Source organism: Oratosquilla oratoria, chromosome 23, assembly GCF_046742065.1.
Source record: "Oratosquilla oratoria isolate Oo_2021 chromosome 23, ASM4674206v1, whole genome shotgun sequence".
Classification (NCBI taxonomy): domain Eukaryota; kingdom Metazoa; phylum Arthropoda; class Malacostraca; order Stomatopoda; family Squillidae; genus Oratosquilla; species Oratosquilla oratoria.
This window is the reverse complement of record NC_134799.1, coordinates 1,178,013-1,200,139: the sequence shown is the minus strand read 5'-3', so window position 1 is coordinate 1,200,139 and position 22,127 is coordinate 1,178,013. Positions and strand designations below refer to the sequence as shown.

General features: G+C 37.0%; 1 protein-coding gene across 18 annotated transcripts in view; it reads left to right on the top strand.

The window, feature by feature from the left end:
• put (activin A receptor type 2 punt) overlaps positions 1 to 22,127 on the top strand; it is a 163,707-nt gene that overhangs the window by 94,152 nt on the left and 47,428 nt on the right. The window lies entirely within an intron of this gene.

Here is a 22,127-nt window from a genome sequence, read left to right as displayed (position 1 = left end):
TTGACACATGGAAAGAATGAGTGAAGAAAGATGAGTAAAAGAGGTGTGGAAGGCAGAGGTGGAAGGAGTGAACATAAGGGGACGTCCTAGGATGAGATGGATGGATGGTAATGGGCATTGCGAAAGAGAGGAATGTCTGTGGAGGAAGGACGGGAGAGGACAGAAGATAGGTGTGAATGGAGAAGGGTTGTGTATATATGGTGCTGTGATGCATGGGGGTAGTGGGTGGGGGATGGGGGGTGAGGGAGTATGTATGAGAAATAAATTGATGCAGCCTGAAGGGATTTCACCCCGTCTTCTCCTTTTCTGCATGAGGGGACAGTGGGGGGTCGCTGAATTAATGAAGTGGCCTTGCTGTGGATGTTCTGTGTCTTGCGACATTGCTTCTGACCCAGATCAGTGGACAAGATGCAGGGATGACCCATCATCCAGGAGGTGCCAAGATAAGAGGGAGGGAAGAAGGTAGAGGGGAGTGGAGTATGTAGGGGATGAAGTGAGTGGAAGTGGTTTTCTATGCCTTTTTCTTTTTGGCTACCTTCTGTTTAAGGGGGTAAAAAGCCTTTGGTATATGTATGTATGTATTCTTCCTGTTTGACACTGCAGCACATTCACACACGCAGGCATCTCCTGCATAGATCTTTGCATGACTTTCACTAATTTCCACTCAGTGATTTATACAATTTTTTATTTATTTTTTTATTATTATTATTATTTTGTTCCTTTATTAAAATGTGAATGAAGAGGTGTCTCTGATAGACCAGGCAACAAAGGGATTGGCAGAAGATTTTTCCCTACTAAAGCTTTCATACTGTCTGAAATCCTGGACCCAAATGTGGAAATATTGCCGAAGTGGATCGACACATGAGAGAAGTTGTCTGATGTTAGAGTGAAAATTATGATGAAGTTGGGGGTAAAGTTTAGACTAAACAAAGCACATTCTTCAGACATCTTACTTAACCCATTCAACTCCGATGACAAGATGTCTTGTCATTTGGTCAAATAAAACAAAAAATCATAAAACACCAAAATGTTTGATCAAACACCAGAAAAATATGACGTTAGTCCTCGCTTCGCTCGCAGCGAAGCGAGGACTGACGTCATATTTTTCTGGTGTTTGATCAAACATTTTGGTGTTTTATGATTTTTTGTTTTATTTGACCAAATGACAAGACATCTTGTCATCGGAGTTGAATGGGTTAACATCATGTGATGACAACCTTAATACCCCTAGCATAGTATGAGTCACAAATAATAATGAATTTTCATTTCTCTCTCTCTCTCTCTCTCTCTCTCTGTCTCCATTGTAGTTTGATTTGCCAATATTGATTAAAATAATTTTGGAAAGATTACTATAGTATGTGAACATGTACAAGTAATCTCCCTTATCATCACCATTATCCAGTGTTTGCCTCTATCCAGATTGCCATCTAGCCCTCCAGCCCTCCAGGAAGGCTGGCAAGGGTAATGAGTGGCTGTCATCGAAACAGGTGCAGAGTCTATCCTGTATTGTCATACAGAATTGTCTGATGCTGTAGTAATATTTATGAATAAACTATGAGAAAAGAAATCATATTAAACTAAGCATGTTTTCCAAAGCTCATGTGACCCCACACAATGATGACATTGAAAACCCCCAGCCTAGTATGAGTCATGAGTGATCATGAATTTTCATTATTATTATTATTGTATACAGCAAACTTTGATTTTATTTATTTATTTATTTTTTTCAATAATTTCTTCTTTTTTCTTTTTCTTTCTTTTTCTTTTTCTTTCTTTTTCTTTCTTTTTCTTATTAGAGATCTACTTTTTCCTATGAAATTTGTTATTAATACACAATTACTACAGATAAATGATAACACTATACAGTAAGCTATGACTGCCATCTTTGTTTCTTTGGTATCATTGTTGACCACCTCCATTATCCTTGATTTTCTCTGCACCTATGCCTTTGCATATATGGAGTTATGTACGAGTATACATGTAAGGAGGAATATTTGATATTTTTTCCGAGATTAATTTTTAATACAAAATCATACATATAATAATAAAACTAATTCATACAGTGATATATTGCACTTGCCTTGCCTCTGCTTTTATGGTTTACTACCTTCTTCCTAATTCTGCACCTATGTTCACTCAAACATATGATTGTTTATACTTGATTACATTCCATTTGGGAAGTCATCCTAATATATGACCCCCCTTTTTTTTATCACTTTCTTAATTTCACCCCCATGAAATTTATACACAAAATTACTGAAGAAAATGAAATAAGAATGTACCCAGAAACCCAATAAATCTGGATTCTCTGTCCCTCCTTTTTTGATTATGTTCTTTCCATATATAGATATATATATATATATATATATATATGTACATATATATGTTGAGACATTCTGACAGGCAACAGTAATCACATAAAACATGTGTATGAAGATATGTTGTTGAAACCATGAGGAAATCAAAGATTGGAATACTAAACATTTTCGTTTTAAATAGACGAAAACATTTAGTATTCCGATCTTTGATTTCCTCGTGGTTTCAGCAATATATGTATGTATGTATGTATACAGTACCAGACAAAAGTGATGGCCAGGTGGGGCGGGAGGACAAGAATTTTGCCAGTTTTATAACCATACCCATAGGAGATAGTATTGAATTTGGACAAAATTGATGGCCAGGCTGTGTGTAGTGTAGGATAGTGTGAGTCACGTGGCAGCACAAAATGGCGATTAGTTACAACTAGGTAAAGTGTACATTTAGCTGTTGTGGGAAGAGGATTGCTGCGGTGAGTGCTCGTACAATTTTCTCTCTGATGTGTCGCAATTTTACCACACCAGGCATCCCTACAACCCTAATATGACCTTTAGGAGGAAATATTCATGTGAAGCATTTGCTCAGATAACTGGTTTAAAGGAATCTGGCCTGCAAACCAAGCAAATAGTGCAGCAAATTGGTGTCAGTGAGAGAACAGTGTGCCGGTGGGTTGCCAGATTTTATGAGGAAGGAGGGAACAACCTGCCATCTTCAAAACCAAGGTCTGGTAGACCTAAGAAGACTTTGGGTCGGGCCCACAATATTTTGAAACGTACTTTGGAGTCTGCTCCAAGAACCGCAGCCAGGAAAATCAAACAGGACAACCCAAACCTATTTTGTTGCGCGCCTGTGAGGACAATACGCTGTCGCATCAAGGACCTGAATTACAAGAGGTGCCACCCTGTGAAGAAACCCATCCTGAAGAAATCCAACATGGCCAGGCGGGTCTATTTCGCCATGAAATATTGAGATTGGTGTCAGGATGACTGGATGAAGGTGCTGTGGAGTGACAAAAGTAACTTTACTATTGTGGATGGGAGGAGTGGCAATGTGTACCATCGGGGGAGTGACCTATTCGACCCACGCTACCTACAGGGTACCGTTAAGTTCCTGGGCTGGCTTATGTTTTGGCGTGCTTTTAGTGGATTTGGCAAGAGTGAATTGGTGTCAAAATGGTCAGGTGAAAGTGTTAATAAGTTTTCATACCTTGAATTATTGTGCAATCTACCTGATGCTATGGAAAAATGCCCGGCTGAAATTTTTCAGTAAGATAGTGCAACATCTCACACAGCTAAGATTGTGATGGAGTGGTTGGATGATTGTTGTGTTGAATATATTAAGAGATTGGCCTGGACAAAGCCCAGATCTTAACCTGATTGAGAACCTTTGGAAAGGAAGAGCAATTGATTGTTAAACGTCAATAGAATTTGACTCTGACCACTGCGCTTCCTTGCGACAGGTGCCTGGCCATCACTTTTGTCTGGTACTGTATAGGTATATATATATATATATATATATATATATATATATATATATATATATATATATTCTTACAAGTTTAAGTGGATGGGGAGGGGAAACAGTGGAGTCTTATTGGGAGGTTTATTTTGTACTGGTTTTCCTACAAGCTACAAACAAAACTAGTCAAGAATAAAACTCGGAATAAGACTCTAGTCTTTCCTCTTCCCACCCACTTAATATACATATATATATATATATATATATATATATATATTATATATATATATATTTATGCATATACACACACACACACACACACACTTTCAGCGAACGGACGGCTTGAAGAGCGCTCTGAAGAAAAGTGAAGATTGTGGATAACAACGCAAAGAGAAGTGCCTTTTTGTATTTGCAGGGGGGGGGGGAAATTGCTCGTGAGGTAGTGGGAAAGTAAGGAAAGAGGAGAGGGGGAGGGATTGCTGGGGAAATGGAAGGAAATGAGGATGTGGTGGACTTGCCAGGCAGACGGGCGTAAGGTAAACAAAAAGACAGTGATGACGAAATGGCAAATAAAAATGTAAAGATTAGAAGTATAGAGAGGAGCAATACAGAAGAAAGTGACGAGAATATGTTCCAGGGATTTAAAGAGGGTGGGGGGGACACAACCCCCCCCCCCGACTGATAAGACTAGAGGAGAGAGTTGATAAGGTGATCGAGGACTTGGAGCGTAAGTTAGGTAACGTAGACTCCATTTTTCAAAGAATTGAAAGGTTGGAACAACTAGAGAAGGCTAACAGAAACTTAACTGAAGAAATAGAGGACCTAAAAAGACAGAGGAAATGTAAAGGAGGAGAATGAGAAATTGAAGAAGAATAGTAATGAAAACAAAGAGAAAATAGCTACAGAAGCTAAAAATTGGAGAATAACTCAAGAAGGGAATAAGGTTTCATTCACTGACATAGTCAAACAACAATTGAAAGAACATAATGAAGACTCAGTTATTAAAGTGATGAGACAGAAGGAGAATATAGTAAGAGAATTAGCTGACAAAAAGAAATGTATAATTATATTAGGAATGGAAGAGAAACATAACCCAGATAGAACCGCAAGAATCAAGGAGGAAAATGAAAGAGTAAGCAGTTTATTAAAATTAGTCCAGGAAGATGAACCAGAAATTATAAAGGAAATTGAGGAAAAATTCAGACTCTGAAAATATAGTACAGATAAGACCAGACCAATTAAGATTAAATTCAGGTCACAAACAACAGCAGAGAAAATTCTATCCAAGACAGGGAAACTAGCAACAAATGATCAATATAAAAAGGTATGGATAAAAAGAGAAATGAATAAGGAGGAAAGAGAGGCAGAAAAGAAGAAAAGAATTGAAGCTAAGGCAAAAAACGAGGAAAGAACGGAGTCAGAGAAAGAGAGATTCTATTGGAGAGTAGTGAACATGAAAATAAAGCAGTTCGACATACTAAAGAAAAACATAAGGGAAACAGAGAATACAATGGAAGTGGCAGAAAACTAAGAGTGTCTTACACAAATATAGATGGATTGATAACAGGATTGAATGAACTGAATGATTATTTGAAAGAAAAAGAACCGGACATAATGGGAATTGTAGAAACAAAATTAAAAGGCCCACTACCACCCAACAGTGTAGGACATGATACATACAATTATTGGATTAGAAACAGAGAGAAAAAACAAGGGGGTGGAGTTATGTTCCTGACTAAGAGGGATATAAACGTGAAAGGTGTCATATATTGAATGAATACAGTAGAGATGATTATGATAGAAGTGGAAGACCGAGATAAGAAGAGCAGAAAATTTGTGATCAATTATGTGCCTCCGAAAACAGCCTCATGGGAGGAGAGTGAACATAAAAGTATGTTAGAGGACACAAAGATAGCATTAACTAAAATAATGGAAGACGGAGGAAGAATAGTTATGATGGGCGACTTTAATTGCAAAGAAATCTGCTGGGAAGAAATGACAGTAAAGAGTGGTGATGACTCATGGGGAAATGCTCTACTTGAGATGATTACTGACCATTCAATGACACAATGGATACAAGAGAACACTAGGTATAGAAATGAAGAAGAACCATCGAGGCTAGACTTAATAATTACATCTGAACCTAGAATAGTAGATAAGATTGAATATAAAACACCAATAGGTAAAAGTGACCACATATTGATTGAACTGGAACTTAATGAAGAAAAATATATGAAAAGAAATGAACAATATAGAAAAGGAAGAATGATGTATGAAAAAACAAACTTTGATAAAATAAGAGAATTCTTCCAACAAGAAAACTGGGAAGAAATATACAAAGAAGAGACAACAGTGGAAGAGAAATGGAATATTTTGACAAAAATTTACAAAAAAGGAGTGGAAAAGTATGTCCCAAGACAAAAACAAGAAAAAGAATATGTAAAATGCTGGTACAACAAAAGTTGTAGGGAGTTAAAGGACAATAGAGACAAAGCCTGGAACAGATGGAAAAAAGACAAGACCTGAAAAATGGAAAATATATACTGGTTATAGAAATGAATATGTACAAAAGTGCAGAGAGGAAAAAAGAAAATATGAAAAAGATGTTATAGAAAAGTGTAAAGATCAACCAAAACTATTCTACAGATTTGTAAACAATAAACTGAAAAACAAACAAGACTTAGAGAAATTAAGACAAGGAGGAGTTGAATACACTGAGGAAATGGAAATGGCAGAAATTATGAACAAACATTTTAAATCAGTGTTTACAAGGGAAAATATACAACCTGAAGAGATTGAGTGGAAGGAAAAAGTCCCCCCTATGGAAGAAATAGAAGTAACAAAGAATGAAATATTGACACACTTGGGTAATTTTGATGTCAGAAAATCGCATGGGCCAGATGAAATAGCAAACTGGATTCTGAAAGAATGCAGGAATGAACTGGCAGACAAAATACATAGCATAATAAGCAGTTCCTTAAAAGAAGGAAAAGTTCCAGAAGATTGGAAAAAAGCAAATATAGTACCTATATATAAAGGAGGAAATAAAGAAGAACCTACCAACTATAGACCAGTCTCTCTAACAAGTACAATAGCAAAAATATGTGAAAGAATTATCAAAAGTAGATGGGTAAAATACTTGGAAAAAAACAACGTACTAAACCCAAGGCAATTTGGATTCAGACAAGGACGATCATGCGTCACCAATTTAATATGTTTCTATTCAAGGCTAATAGATATAATACAAGAAAGAGATGGATGGGCTGATTGTGCATTTCTAGACCTAAAAAAAGCTTTTGACAAAGTACCACATAAGAAGTTGCTTAAGAAATTAGAATATGAAGGAGGAATACAAGGTAAATTGCTAAATTGGATGGAAGACTTTTTGCAAGAAAGAAAAATGAGAGTAGTGATAAGAGATCAGCACTCAAAATGGAATGAAGTAATAAGCGGTGTCCCGCAGGGAACAGTTCTGGCCCCAATAATGTTTGCTATATATATTAATGATATGGATGAAGGAATTGAAAGCTATATGAGCTTCTTTGCAGATGATGCAAAATTACTGAAAAGAGTGAAAACTGAAGAAGATTGTGAATCACTACAGAGAGATCTAAATAAAGTACAAGAATGGAGTAGGAAGTGGGAGATGGAGTTCAATACAAAAAAGTGTAGTATAATGGAATTTGGAAAAAGCAAAAACAGAATAACAGGATCATATAATTTGGGAGAAGAAGGAATAAAAAAAGTAGAAAATGAGAAGGACCTGGGAGTCATTGTTATGAATAATATGTCACCTGAGAAACATATAAATAAGATTTTTGGAGAAACTTATAATTTAATAAGAACAATCAAAGTGGCATTTACATACCTGGATGAAGAAATGGTGAGGAAAATCCTAATCACCCTGATAAGACCAAGATTGGAATATGCAGCAACGATATGGTCACCAAGTACAAAAAAATGTATAAAAAAACTTGAAAGAATACAAAGAGCAATTACAAAACTGGCACCAACACTCTCAAAACTATCATATGAAGAGAGACTACAAAAACTTAAACTACAGACACTAGAGCAAAGAAGAGAGAGAGGAGATTTGATAGCTATTTACAGAATCATGAAAGGCATAGAAATTACTGATAGAGAGAATCTGATAAAATGGGATGACAGAAATACAAGAGGACACGGAAAGAAAATAAAAAAAGACAGCTATAGAAGAGATTTTAAAAAGAACAGCTTTCCTCACAGAGCAATAGACAGTTGGAACAAGTTAGATGAGAAAGTGGTGTGTGCAAAATCAATACATGAATTTAAAAATAGTTTAGATAAAATGAGATATGAAGACGGGACCCCACGAGCATAGCTCCCCTTCCCGTAAAATACAACTAGGTAAATACAACTAGGTAAATACACACTTCAACGAATGGACGGCTTAGAAGACGTTCTGAAGAAAAGTGAAGTCTGTGGATCCCAACGCAAAGAGAAGTGCCTAGTGTTTTTGCAGGGTGGGGGGGAAATTGCTCGTGGAGTAGTGGGAACGTAGGGAAAGAGGAAAAGGGGAGGGATTACTGAGGGAAATGGAAGGAAATGAGGAGGGAGTAGACTTTGACCAGCCAGACAAGCGGAAGGTAAACAAAAGACTTAGCGAGGATCAAATGTCTAATAAAAATGTAAAGATTAGAAGTATAGAGAGGAGCAATACAGAAGAAAGTGACGAGAATATGTTCCAGGGATTTAAAGAGGGTGGGGGGGACACAACCCCCCCCCCCCCGACTGATAAGACTAGAGGAGAGAGTTGATAAGGTGATCGAGGACTTGGAGCGTAAGTTAGGTAACGTAGACTCCATTTTTCAAAGAATTGAAAGGTTGGAACAACTAGAGAAGGCTAACAGAAACTTAACTGAAGAAATAGAGGACCTAAAAAGACAGTTAGGAAATGTAAAGGAGGAGAATGAGAAATTGAAGAAGAATAGTAATGAAAACAGAGAGAAACTAGCTACAGAAGCTAAAAATTGGAGAATAACTCAAGAAGGGAATAAGGTTTCATTCACTGACATAGTCAAACAGCAATTGAAAGAACATAATGAAGACTCAGTTATTAAAGTGATGAGACAGAAGGAGAATATAGTAAGAGAATTAGCTGACAAAAAGAAATGTATAATTATATTAGGAATGGAAGAGAAACATAACCCAGATAGAACTGCAAGAATCAAGGAGGAAAATGAAAGAGTAAGCAGTTTATTAAAATTAGTCCAGGAAGATGAACCAGAAATTATAAAGGAAATTGAGGAAAAATTCAGACTCTGAAAATATAGTACAGATAAGACCAGACCAATTAAGATTAAATTCAGGTCACAAACAACAGCAGAGAAAATTCTATCCAAGACAGGGAAACTAGCAACAAATGATCAATATAAAAAGGTATGGATAAAAAGAGAAATGAATAAGGAGGAAAGAGAGGCAGAAAAGCAGAAAAGAATTGAAGCTAAGGCAAAAAACGAGGAAAGAACGGAGTCAGAGAAAGAGAGATTCTATTGGAGAGTAGTGAACATGAAAATAAAGCAGTTCGACATACTAAAGAAAAACATAAGGGAAACAGAGAATACAATGGAAGTGGCAGAAAACTAAGAGTGTCTTACACAAATATAGATGGATTGATAACAGGATTGAATGAACTGAATGATTATTTGAAAGAAAAAGAACCGGACATAATGGGAATTGTAGAAACAAAATTAAAAGGCCCACTACCACCCAACAGTGTAGGACATGATACATACAATTATTGGATTAGAAACAGAGAGAAAAAACAAGGGGGTGGAGTTATGTTCCTGACTAAGAAGGATATAAACGTGAAAGGTGTCATATATGGAAAGAATACAGTAGAGATGATTATGATAGAAGTGGAAGACCGAGATAAGAAGAGAAAAATTTGTGATCAGTTATGTGCCTCCGAAAACAGCCTCATGGGAGGAGAGTGAACATAAAAGTATGTTAGAGGACACAAAGATAGCATTAACTAAAATAATGGAAGACGGAGGAAGAATAGTTATGATGGGCGACTTTAATTGCAAAGAAATCTGCTGGGAAGAAATGACAGTAAAGAGTGGTGATGACTCATGGGGAAATGCTCTACTTGAGATGATTACTGACCATTCAATGACACAATGGATACAAGAGAACACTAGGTATAGAAATGAAGAAGAACCATCGAGGCTAGACTTAATAATTACATCTGAACCTAGAATAGTGGACAAGATTGAATATAAAACACCAATAGGTAAAAGTGACCACATATTGATTGAACTGGAACTTAATGAAGAAAAATATATGAAAAGAAATGAACAATATAGAAAAGGAAGAATGATGTATGAAAAAACAAACTTTGATAAAATAAGAGAATTCTTCCAACAAGAAAACTGGGAAGAAATATACAAAGAAGAAACAACAGTGGAAGAGAAATGGAATATTTTGACAAAAATTTACAAAAAAGGAGTGGAAAAGTATGTCCCAAGACAAAAACAAGAAAAAGAATATGTAAAATGCTGGTACAACAAAAGTTGTAGGGAGTTAAAGGACAAAAGAGACAAAGCCTGGACCAGATGGAAAAAAGACAGAAGACCTGAAAAATGGAAAATATATACTGGTTATAGAAATGAATATGTACAAAAGTGCAGAGAGAAAAAAAGAAAATATGAAAAAGATGTTATAGAAAAGTGTAAAGATCAACCAAAACTATTCTACAGATTTGTAAACAATAAACTGAAAAACAAACAAGACTTAGAGAAATTAAGACAAGGAGGAGTTGAATACACTGAGGAAATGGAAATGGCAGAAATTATGAACAAACATTTTAAATCAGTGTTTACAAGGGAAAATATACAACCTGAAGAGATTGAGTGGAAGGAAAAAGTCCCCCCTATGGAAGAAATAGAAGTAACAAAGAATGAAATATTGACACACTTGGGTAATTTTGATGTCAGAAAATCGCATGGGCCAGATGAAATAGCAAACTGGATTCTGAAAGAATGCAGGAATGAACTGGCAGACAAAATACATAGCATAATAAGCAGTTCCTTAAAAGAAGGAAAAGTTCCAGAAGATTGGAAAAAAGCAAATATAGTACCTATATATAAAGGAGGAAATAAAGAAGAACCTACCAACTATAGACCAGTCTCTCTAACAAGTACAATAGCAAAAATATGTGAAAGAATTATCAAAAGTAGATGGGTAAAATACTTGGAAAAAAACAACGTACTAAATCCAAGGCAATTTGGATTCAGACAAGGACGATCATGCGTCACCAATTTAATATGTTTCTATTCAAGGCTAATAGATATAATACAAGAAAGAGATGGATGGGCTGATTGTGCATTTCTAGACCTAAAAAAAGCTTTTGACAAAGTACCACATAAGAAGTTGCTTAAGAAATTAGAATATGAAGGAGGAATACAAGGTAAATTGCTAAATTGGATGGAAGACTTTTTGCAAGAAAGAAAAATGAGAGTAGTGATAAGAGATCAGCACTCAAAATGGAATGAAGTAATAAGCGGTGTCCCGCAGGGAACAGTTCTGGCCCCAATAATGTTTGCTATATATATTAATGATATGGATGAAGGAATTGAAAGCTATATGAGCTTCTTTGCAGATGATGCAAAATTACTGAAAAGAGTGAAAACTGAAGAAGATTGTGAATCACTACAGAGAGATCTAAATAAAGTACAAGAATGGAGTAGGAAGTGGGAGATGGAGTTCAATACAAAAAAGTGTAGTATAATGGAATTTGGAAAAAGCAAAAACAGAATAACAGGATCATATAATTTGGGAAAAGAAGGAATAAAAAAAGTAGAAAATGAGAAGGAACTGGGAGTCATTGTTATGAATAATATGTCACCTGAGAAGCATATAAATAAGATTTTTGGAGAAACTTATAATTTAATAAGAACAATCAAAGTGGCATTTACATACCTGGATGAAGAAATGGTGAGGAAAATCCTAATCACCCTGATAAGACCAAGATTGGAATATGCAGCAACGATATGGTCACCAAGTACAAAAAAATGTATAAAAAAACTTGAAAGAATACAAAGAGCAATTACAAAACTGGCACCAACACTCTCAAAACTATCATATGAAGAGAGACTACAAAAACTTAAACTACAGACACTAGAGCAAAGAAGAGAGAGAGGAGATTTGATAGCTATTTACAGAATCATGAAAGGCATAGAAATTACTGATAGAGAGAATCTGATAAAATGGGATGACAGAAATACAAGAGGACACGGAAAGAAAATAAAAAAAGACAGCTATAGAAGAGATTTTAAAAAGAACAGCTTTCCTCACAGAGCAATAGACAGTTGGAACAAGTTAGATGAGAAAGTGGTGTGTGCAAAAACAATACATGAATTTAAAAATAGTTTAGATAAAATGAGATATGAAGACGGGACCCCACGAGCATAGCTCCCCTTCCCGTAAAATACAACTAGGTAAATACAACTAGGTAAATACACACACACACATGCATACAGTACATATGTTTATATGTTGAGACATTCTGACAAGTTGAAGTGGGTTGGATGAGGAAAGACTGGAGTCTTATTCTGAATTTTATTCTTGACTAGTTTTGCTACAAGCCTTTTTCAAAAGAATATTGCCACAGGCTAGAAGTGGCGTATACATATGTGTGCATATCTTTCCGAGTGTAAAGGAGCTCGTATGTTACAATGACAGAGAAATTATTTAGATGGTAGTGGAAATTAGTAATAAATAATTAACAATTTCACAAGGAAAATAGTATTATTAGAAAAGAAAGGAAATAATAATGACAAAAGAAAAATAGTATAAGAATGAAATTTGTTTGGCACATTTTTTGTTTTCTTGGCAAATTGTTATTAATTTATTACTAATTTCGACTACCATTTAATTAATTCCTCTGTCATTGTAACATATGGGTTCCTTTACACTTGGAAAGGTATGCATGCGTATATATATGCCACTTCTAGCCCAGTAGCATATTCTTTTGATTTTTTGGGGGGGCAAAACTAGGCAAGAATAAAACTTGGAATGAGACTCCAGTCTTTCCTCTTCCCACCCACTTCATATATATATATGTATATATATATATATATATATATATATATATATATATATATATATATGTATATATATATATATATATATACACATATATACATATACATATATATACATATATGTATACATATATATATATACATATATATGTATATATATATGTATATATATATGTATATATATATATGTATATATATATATGTATATATATATATGTATATATATATATGTATATATATATATGTATATATATATATGTATATATATATATGTATATATATATATGTATATATATATATATATATATAATGTTAGTATGGGGTATTGTAGGATGAAGTCTTCAGTGTCATCTGAGTGGCTAGGGCAGTTTGATTCTGTGGTTAAGCTTATTCTGTGTTGGCACTGTCTTAGAGCTGGATGATGTATGATTGCAGTTGTTTGTGTGGTTCTTGCTTCTCATGGGAGGGATTTTTGGGTGGGGCTGATGTCAAGGAGTTTTGTTGAAGTATTGAATTTGATGGTGTGTCTTAAGAGCTTGTTTCAGGATCAGGTTGTGAATGTGTGGATGTATTGTGTTGTGTAGGTGGTAAAATGTTGTATATGTTTGAGTAGTAAGCTGTAGGGATGTTGAAATTTTACTTTGAGCTGTTATTGCTGTGTAATATAATGAGATTGAGTGGGGGGAGGGCTGTAGCATAGAATTGTGTAACTATCATTGTCATGTGATACTCTGCAATGACAATTTTAGTTTGTACAGGTGTCCTACTGGGGTGGTTTTAGGACAACCTATTGTTACTCTTTTATTTATTTTGTGTAGAGTGTCTTATGTTTTGCTGATTGTTAGGAACCATGGTATAGAAAACTTGTCAAAAGTGTTTCTTATGAATTCTTTGTAGAAGAGTGAGGATTCCTTTCTATTATCTCTGATCCATTGCTATTGTGTGTCAAAGTAGGCTTGGGTACTCATAGCTGCTATTTTGGTGTTTCATGGCTGGGTTATAATTGTCAAATCATCTGCATAGGTGAGTGTATTGGTTGTAGGTGTGATTCTGGTGCTGGTACATAATTTGTGAGGAGAACATGGGTGAGAATATTGCTACTTGCAGTATTGTACAGTCTTTTTGTCACAGAAATTTGATTATGTTTGACCATGTTTGGTTTTTAATTTATTTCTCTTTGCTATGGAGTTGTATTTTTTCTATTAGCTTGCAGTGTAGTCTTGCCAATTTGATTTTTTGTAGTTTGTGAATGTTTTCTTGTATGCAGATCCTATTTTCTCATCTAGTTTTATAGTAACCTACATTGGGAAGTGGTCTGAGGGGAGGTATTGTATGGTTTCATAAGTGGAGGGAGGGTGAGCACATTGTTATGTCAGGATGTTGATTATTGAATATGTTGAAGAAATCTTATGGAGTGGTTGCTGGAATTTATTAGGTTTAGGTTAGGGAGTTGTTTTAGTATTTTATGTCCTTTTTAGTATGCTGTTTGTGTTGTTAAGCCAGATTAGTTGCTGTTGTTTCAGATCTTGCCAGTATGTGGTATTAGCAAGGTATGATATTGGAGTTTAGGGATACCGTGAAAAGTTGATGGAGTGGGTAGTATGTAAATAATTTTTATGATATAATTTTTCTTTATTTTTTATTTGATTGAGGTTATATTACCTCTCATTTTTTTATGTTTTGTGTCAGTGTTGGAGTCAACCATTGTTTAGTGTATTGTCTTCCCCTATTATTATGTAATAGTGAATATAAGTAGTGTAAAATGTGGTGTCATTTTTGTTTCTTGGATGAGCTTTGTAAATGCTATATTCATGCAGGAAATGCAGCTGTGTGTGTGTTTGTTTGAGATTATGTCAATGTTTATTTGTAGTCTAGAGTATGTTTTTGTGTTGGTGTGTTTTTGGGTAAATGTTTTGTGTGATAAATGCAGATCCAGTTCTTTTTGTACGGCTTTGAGTGTAGAGTACGTGAGATGGAACCAAAAGTGGCATGTATTGTGTTTGGTGTGTGTGTGTGTGTGCATAGTTTTGTACATGTAGGGCATGTGAAATTGGTCTTTGTGTCTGGTTAATTGTAGGTGTAGGAGAGCAGTAACCTCGTTATGTTGGGGGAGGGTGATAGATATAATTTATAAAGTAAGGGAGCATTGTTGGAAAGTAGTATGATGAGTTTGTGGGACTTATCTAGTGACCAAGTACCAGCCTCCCAAGGCCATATCTCTGTACTGAGGTGGGAAATGGTGTACTGCTATGAGTTCAGCAAAGAATCCTGGGTTTCTTGGTGATTGCTGCAAATTCATCAAACCTCCTTCCTAGCCTCATTCTTAATCTGGACCAGCAGCGTACAGTCACAGGCACACCATAGCAGCCCTTTATTAGAATCAAACAAATTATCAGAAAACTTAGCTTCTGACACTACAACCAAGATGAATGAAAGATTAATTGCAGAAAGAAGCTCGGCTAATCTGTCCACTCCCACAAATATCACATAAGTTTTAGAAGGATTTAAGAACAGCGATGGTGGCATTAGAAATAAAGCATGTGATCACATTCTCAGGCACAATCCAGAATTATCATTGTGGAGACCGAAATCCACAACGATGACAAGAAATGGCTAACAAATCTTTCCGCTGGTAGATAGTGCAGAGTAACCCAAATGAACACAATTTTCTGGATTAAAAGACTGCACATTGGAATCCTCAAGGTGTTATGCCATCACCTGCACTTTTAACTTCTTCATATGTGATCTCTCCATGCCAACATGGCCCTCGCATGAGTGGATGATCTGAGGACTCCTAAACATACCTCCAAGTTAGAACAATGACTTAGGATGAATAGAGTCAAGGATTTCCTCACAGAAATCATCAGATAATTACTTCAGACAACCATGAAGTAAAGAAAAATAATAATGATAATGATACAAATAATAACAATCCTCTCATAAAATGAATGGCCAAATCCTTCCATTAGAAAAGAATAAAAAAAATCGTAGACCTCGCTTTTGATACTCGCATGACCTTCAACCCATACATGGGCAGCGATCGAAGCAAGACATACAGGTAAACGTCGACTTACGATGGCCGCGACTTACGATTGTTCGACTTTACGATGACGACGACGACGATATGATAATTTAACCCCTTCCATACGGTGCCGCACACGTAGGCGTCATGAGGAGCAAGTGGATTCGCGACGCTGCCATATCGGCGTCTTGATTATATTTATTGTAGTCGCCCCTGTGTTTTTACATTCTCTCAAATGATTCATTCTCTGTGGTTTTCAAAATTCGCGGGTGAAAGAGAGAACGATCGATATAAGCGGTGACTATATTTTATGATGCGAGTATTATTACGTCACGTCGTACGGCTGGCATTGGCTGCTGCCCGCGAGATTTAAGTTCCGTACTGAAAATACATATTATAGTGTTTGAATATGGTAAAAAGGATGAAAATAATTAAATAAACTACTGTACATGTTTAATAGGCTATATTCAGTATCTCTGGTGGTTAATATACAGGTAGGCTAGGTACAGTGACCACGGAACAGAGTGGGGATCGACTTACGATGAGATCGTCTTACGATGGCTCTATCGAAACCTAATGCCATCGTAAGTCGACGTTTACCTGTATTGAGAACATGCTCCGGACTGCTAACTAGCGATTCACCGACAAACGATTTTGGAACCAACCAACCCTTACCTAGATGTTTACACAAAACGAGAAGGGAGTTGCTTAGCTTGAGTGACCGACAATGTAACTGTCTTTGTATCATTTTTTTTTTTTTTTTACGATCATTTACAAAAATGGAAGGAAAAAATGAAGGATATAAGGAAAAAGAACCAACTTAAAGATGCTTACATTATTTTTTTTTACGATCATTTACAAAAATGGAAGGAAAAAATGAAGGATATCAGGAAAAAGAACCAACTAAAAGATGCTTAGGTATAAGTATAATTGAGTCACCGCTTGGAGTTAAAAAAAAAAAAAATTCCCACACTGAATAAACTAAATTAAGAAAGTGTGAAAAAAAAACTTCCCACACTGAATAATCTAAATTAAGAAACAGTGTGTGCAAACCCTATTCAAGATTTTAAGAAAAAACTTGATGCTGAAAGATACAAAGATGGGTCACCACGAGCATAGCTCCCTTCCCGTATAATACAACTAAGGTATGTCTATTAATTATCAAAGAGCTCACCGTGGAAATCAACAAGAAAATAAACGTACTAAAATCAGTAGCTATGTGATGTTTTATCATTGGAAGGAAACTACAGTAATCACAATTTACAAATAGTTCTTGCAGGACAACATCAGGTGCTTGTGATCAGTTCCAAAAGGCCCATTGTACTGTAAAATTATTGAATGATGAAGAAAGTAGTTTTGTTTGTTAAGTTTGGCATCATGATAATGTTTCTTTTTATACTGCTAATTACATACTGTTTTGATAGTGTGTTATTATTGATACACTACTAATGAAATATTAATAGACCAATATGGTTGAAACACTTCAGATGCCATAATTTTGAAATATTTGAAGAAAATTATGTTTGCCCTTGGATTATGCCAACTGTTTTGATAATGCAGTGAAAACTTGCTCATTTCTGTACTAAAAGTTCAACTTAACTATAAAATTATTCAGCTATGTGGTGTTTAGATGAGTTGGCTTTTTTATCATGTTCCTATGAGATGCTACTAATAAATACTGGTTTGATGTATGCCTCACTTGCACTATTGATTATTTATCCATGGTCAACATGGTGTAAGCACTTCAGATCATGTTCTGTTAGTTTACAGTACTTCATTAAAGGCCTTGTTTAACTGTAGAATTATTTAACTGAAAAAAGCAGTGTTTAGATAAGTTGACTGATGTTAATTTTTAATACAGCTAATTATATTTTGTTTAATGCGACTTAGTTTTGCCCAATCTAATTTTTATCTGTGATTGACATAGTTAAAGCACTTTGGGTGCTGCTATATTGAATAAATTGCTGCATATATTAATATATATAACCTTACTATTGAACTGTTGAATTATTCACCAATGGGAAAACTGTTTCAAGATGTTGGCTGTTATGATCATGTTTGTGGTAGTGTTAATTACCTTAGTTGCACACTACTAATTAAATACTAGCAATCAGTATGAATTGCTTTAACTGATGTCATTATGAACTTAATGGGCAGTGATCCTTTATGGGTCACTAACCCACATATTTGCCATACGTAGCAAACCTGCAGGGCTTGGAGATTAGAGACCTGGAGGCTGAGTGATGTCACAGTGTTGTGGCTGTACTTAGGTGGAACATGTCTCTTTGGTCCTTTATTCAGGCCAAGATGGGTGGCCCTTCTTAGCTAAGAGAGCTAAATTCACAGAGCTGCCTGACTTGAATGTTTGGGTTAGGCACACCCTAAGTCCAGCAGCTACTGCCAAGGCCAACACCACACAAGCTGTCTCCCCCAATGTCAAGGTGGTGTGTGTGTGTATACTCTCCCATAACCCTTGGGACTATTGGGTTAATATGTATTTCCAGTTCCTAGCCTCCCCTCGTTAAGCTTGGTGGGTGGGGGTGTGGGAGGGTGAATCATTGATGTATGCGCATGGCAACCATATTTGACATTTATGGTGTGGGCAGGCTTTTGCAACCTGCCCCTGTAAAAATCACCAAGCTGTATGGGTTGCCAGATTGTTTCAGATGAGGGACAAACATGTTAACCCCTTCACTACAGGCCAAAATCTCGCAGGCAGCATTAGCTGCCAGATGTGCGATGTTGCGTCATAATACTCGCATTATAAAAAATAAAATGAAGTACCGCTTATATAGCGTGTTCTCTTTCACCAGTGAATTTTGATAACCATAGAAAATATGATGAAGCCAGTTTACAGAGTATGGGGGTCACGCAGGTACGACTACAAAAAATATTATCAAGACGCCGACATCGGTATCCTCGCGTACCCACTAGCTCCTCATGATGCCTATGTAGGCGTCATCGTATTGAAGGGGTTAAGCCAGGCCTGTAGTGAACCTCCAATGGGTTCACTGTGTGGGCACCTGGAACATTCTTGCTCTTAACAAGAACGATTGACTACCCTTTATATTGGAGGAGTTTAGGAAGCTTAGATTGGATGTAGTGGATCTCTCAGAAGAGAGAAGACCAGGAAGTGGAGTGATAAGTAGTGTGGGTTACACCAACTTCTGGTCAGGCCACACAGATGGGGCGCACCTTGTGAGAGGCTTTAGGCATAACTAGCCGACTACAGCATGCTCTTCTAAAGGGTACTACAGTTGATGAGTGTGTGATGCTGGTGAGGCTGAAGCACACCTTGGGGTTCATCTCCTTGCAGTGTGTACTCCTATTGAGGGATACAATCTTTGAGAAAATATTCTATGCCAAGCTTGACTATGGTTAACCAGTGACTGCCACAAGACACACAAGTTTTAGACAACTTCAATGCAATTACTGGCACCAACAGAGCTGGCTATGAAATATGTTTTGGCCTCAATGGTTCTGGAACAAGGACCATTAACAGTTCTCTCCTGACTCTTGTAAAGTTTGGATGACTTGAGGATTGGGGATTCTTGGTGCCAGAGACAAGACCCACACCAATGGACTTGATATAGCAATGCCATAGAAATGGTCAAGGAAATTGATAAGATACTTGTTAGTACTTATTGGAAGATCCTACAGAACTGTAGAGTTTATCAGAGGGCAGAATTCTTTGGAATTGATCATAGATTTGTGGTTGCAACACTCGGACTGCATATCAAATCCAGGAGAATCCTGAGATTTAACCCACCCATGTCTTTCATCTGGAAGAACTCAGGGAAGATGTGTGTGCCAAGAAGTATGTAGTAGCAATCTCTGATCAGTGTAAAGTACTTGGCAGTCTCGAGGACCATGAGGAATTGTAGGAAACCTTTAAATATGAAATTTTTAACCCCTTCAATGTGGGCCAAAATCTCGCGGGCAGCATTAGCTGCCAGACGTACGATGTTGCGTCATAATACGCGCATTATAAAAAATAAAGTTACTGCTGTATTGCTCGTTCTCTTTCACCCATGAATTTTGATAACCATAGAAAATATGATGAAGCCAGTTTACAGAGTATGGGGGTCACGCAGGTACAACTACAATATGTATAATCAAGACGCCGACATCGGCATCCTTGCGTACCCACTTGCTCCTCATGACGCCAACGTAGGCGTCACCGTATGGAAGGGGTTAAACACGAAATTCTTAAAGCCACTGAAGAGTGCATTGGAGAGCTTTCAAGGTCAAGGAGTAGTGTGGTGTCACTGGAGAATATACATTTGGGCCATGCTGCTAGAATGGATGGGAACTTGGACCAATACAGGATTTGGAAACTCGGGACTAGAGCTGTCATGAAGAAGGATAAAGAAAGGTACATCAGGGGAATTACTGAAGATGTTGAGGGGCGTTTTAATGCAAATGAACTCTGGCCTGCTTATTGAGACCTGAAGAAATTTGTCTCCATATCTGTGACCTAGAGGAGCTTAGTCCAAACAGTTGTTGGGCAGTTAGTATCAGGTGAAGAGGGGTGCAATCCCTTTGCCAAATACTTTGAACAATTGCTCATGGGTGACCCTCCAAATGAACAGCTTTCCCTCACAGGTGTTCGGATGGCAGTTGCTGGTTCACTAATATAGACACATCTCTGCTCTCCTTGATAAGGTCACAGAAGCTGTAATTTGAAGGGTGGAAAGACAGCTGGCATCTACAATGTAAGTGCAGATTTGCAGAAAGCTGGAGATGAGCCCATGATTTGGGGGTTGCATGCAGTACTGCCTACTGTGACATTCTAGTACCATTCACTCTGATTGGAAAAAGGGTCTGGTCATTCCTATCTGGAAGGGGAAAGGGGACTGGCAGGACTGCAACAACTACCATAGTAGTATGCTGCTCAGTGTGCGTGGTGTGGTGCTTGCCCATCTGTTACTTACACTAGTTCATTCATGTCTGCTAAAGTTTCAGAGGCCTGAACATTCAAGGTTTACACCAGATAAGTCAACATCTGATCAGAAAATAATGATTCATGTTTTTGTGAAGCACTGACATGAATTTCAACAGGAGTTTCTTGCGGCTTAGTCGATTGAAAGTGTTTGTCTTTGTGCGTTGTGCAGTGTTCAAGGATCTTCTGGGGATCCATGAATTTCCTGTGAGAATTATTGACTTGTGAGGGACTGTGGGACAGAGAATACTGTAAAGTGTGGAGGAGGCATGTCCAGCTTCTTTCCTGTTGATTCAGGATTGAGGCAAGAATGTGTCCTTGCCACTTCTCAACACCTACATGGACTGGGTATTTACTGAATTGTTGATCATTGTTATTGCGGATCATCTGTTCTTCTTGCTGAATGGAGGTCCTAGTGTCCCTTGAGTCACTGCACAGGGAGGCAAAACTGTTTGGAGTGCAGGTTTCCTGGAGCAAGACCAAGGTTCATGTGTTTGGGGGCTTACTGGGTGACACAGTTCAGTCTGCCCATACACATGGCTAGGGCATTTAAATCTTGGAAAGTGTCACATACCTTGGTAGTGTAGTGCATAACACTGGTGGGTCATGTCAGGAAATATTTCAAAGGATTGACATTGCCCATGGTGTTAAAGGACACACTCAACCAGAGCATGTGTTGTTGTCAATATATATGCAGGACTAAGATCCGAGTCTTTAAGTCACTTGTGCTCCCTGTTGTGCTCTATGGCTATGAGACATGGACATTGAATGTTGATTTGAAGTGGCATCTCAATGTCTTTGGTACTAAGTGCCTTCAGTGAATCATGGGGTATTATTGGAATAATTTTGTATCAAACCAGAGACTGTACTGTGAGACTCATTTTGGGTCTGTTACTGACAATTCATAAATGTCAATTCTAGCTATGTGGACATGTGGTACGTTTCTCTGATGTTGATCCCACTCACATGGTTGTTTCCACAAGAGACAACTCTTTAATGGAGGAGACTAAAGGGATGCCCACAGAATTCATGGCTGGGACAAGTTAATCAAACCTGTTGAGAGTTGCTTGGAGTGGAAAAGTTGGCTGGACAGTAGCTTGCAGTGAAACAACATGCTTGTTAGCACATGCTGACAATTGATGATGATGGCTTTAATGATATAGTCAGAATGTCATCAGTTCTTTATTAAAAGGCCTGTTTAACTATAAAATTATTCATCTGTTAAAAAAAGTAGTGTTTTGAGAAGCTGGCTGTTATGATGAGGCATGGGTGATGAATGCAAGAGTGGAAGGAATAGTGGAGG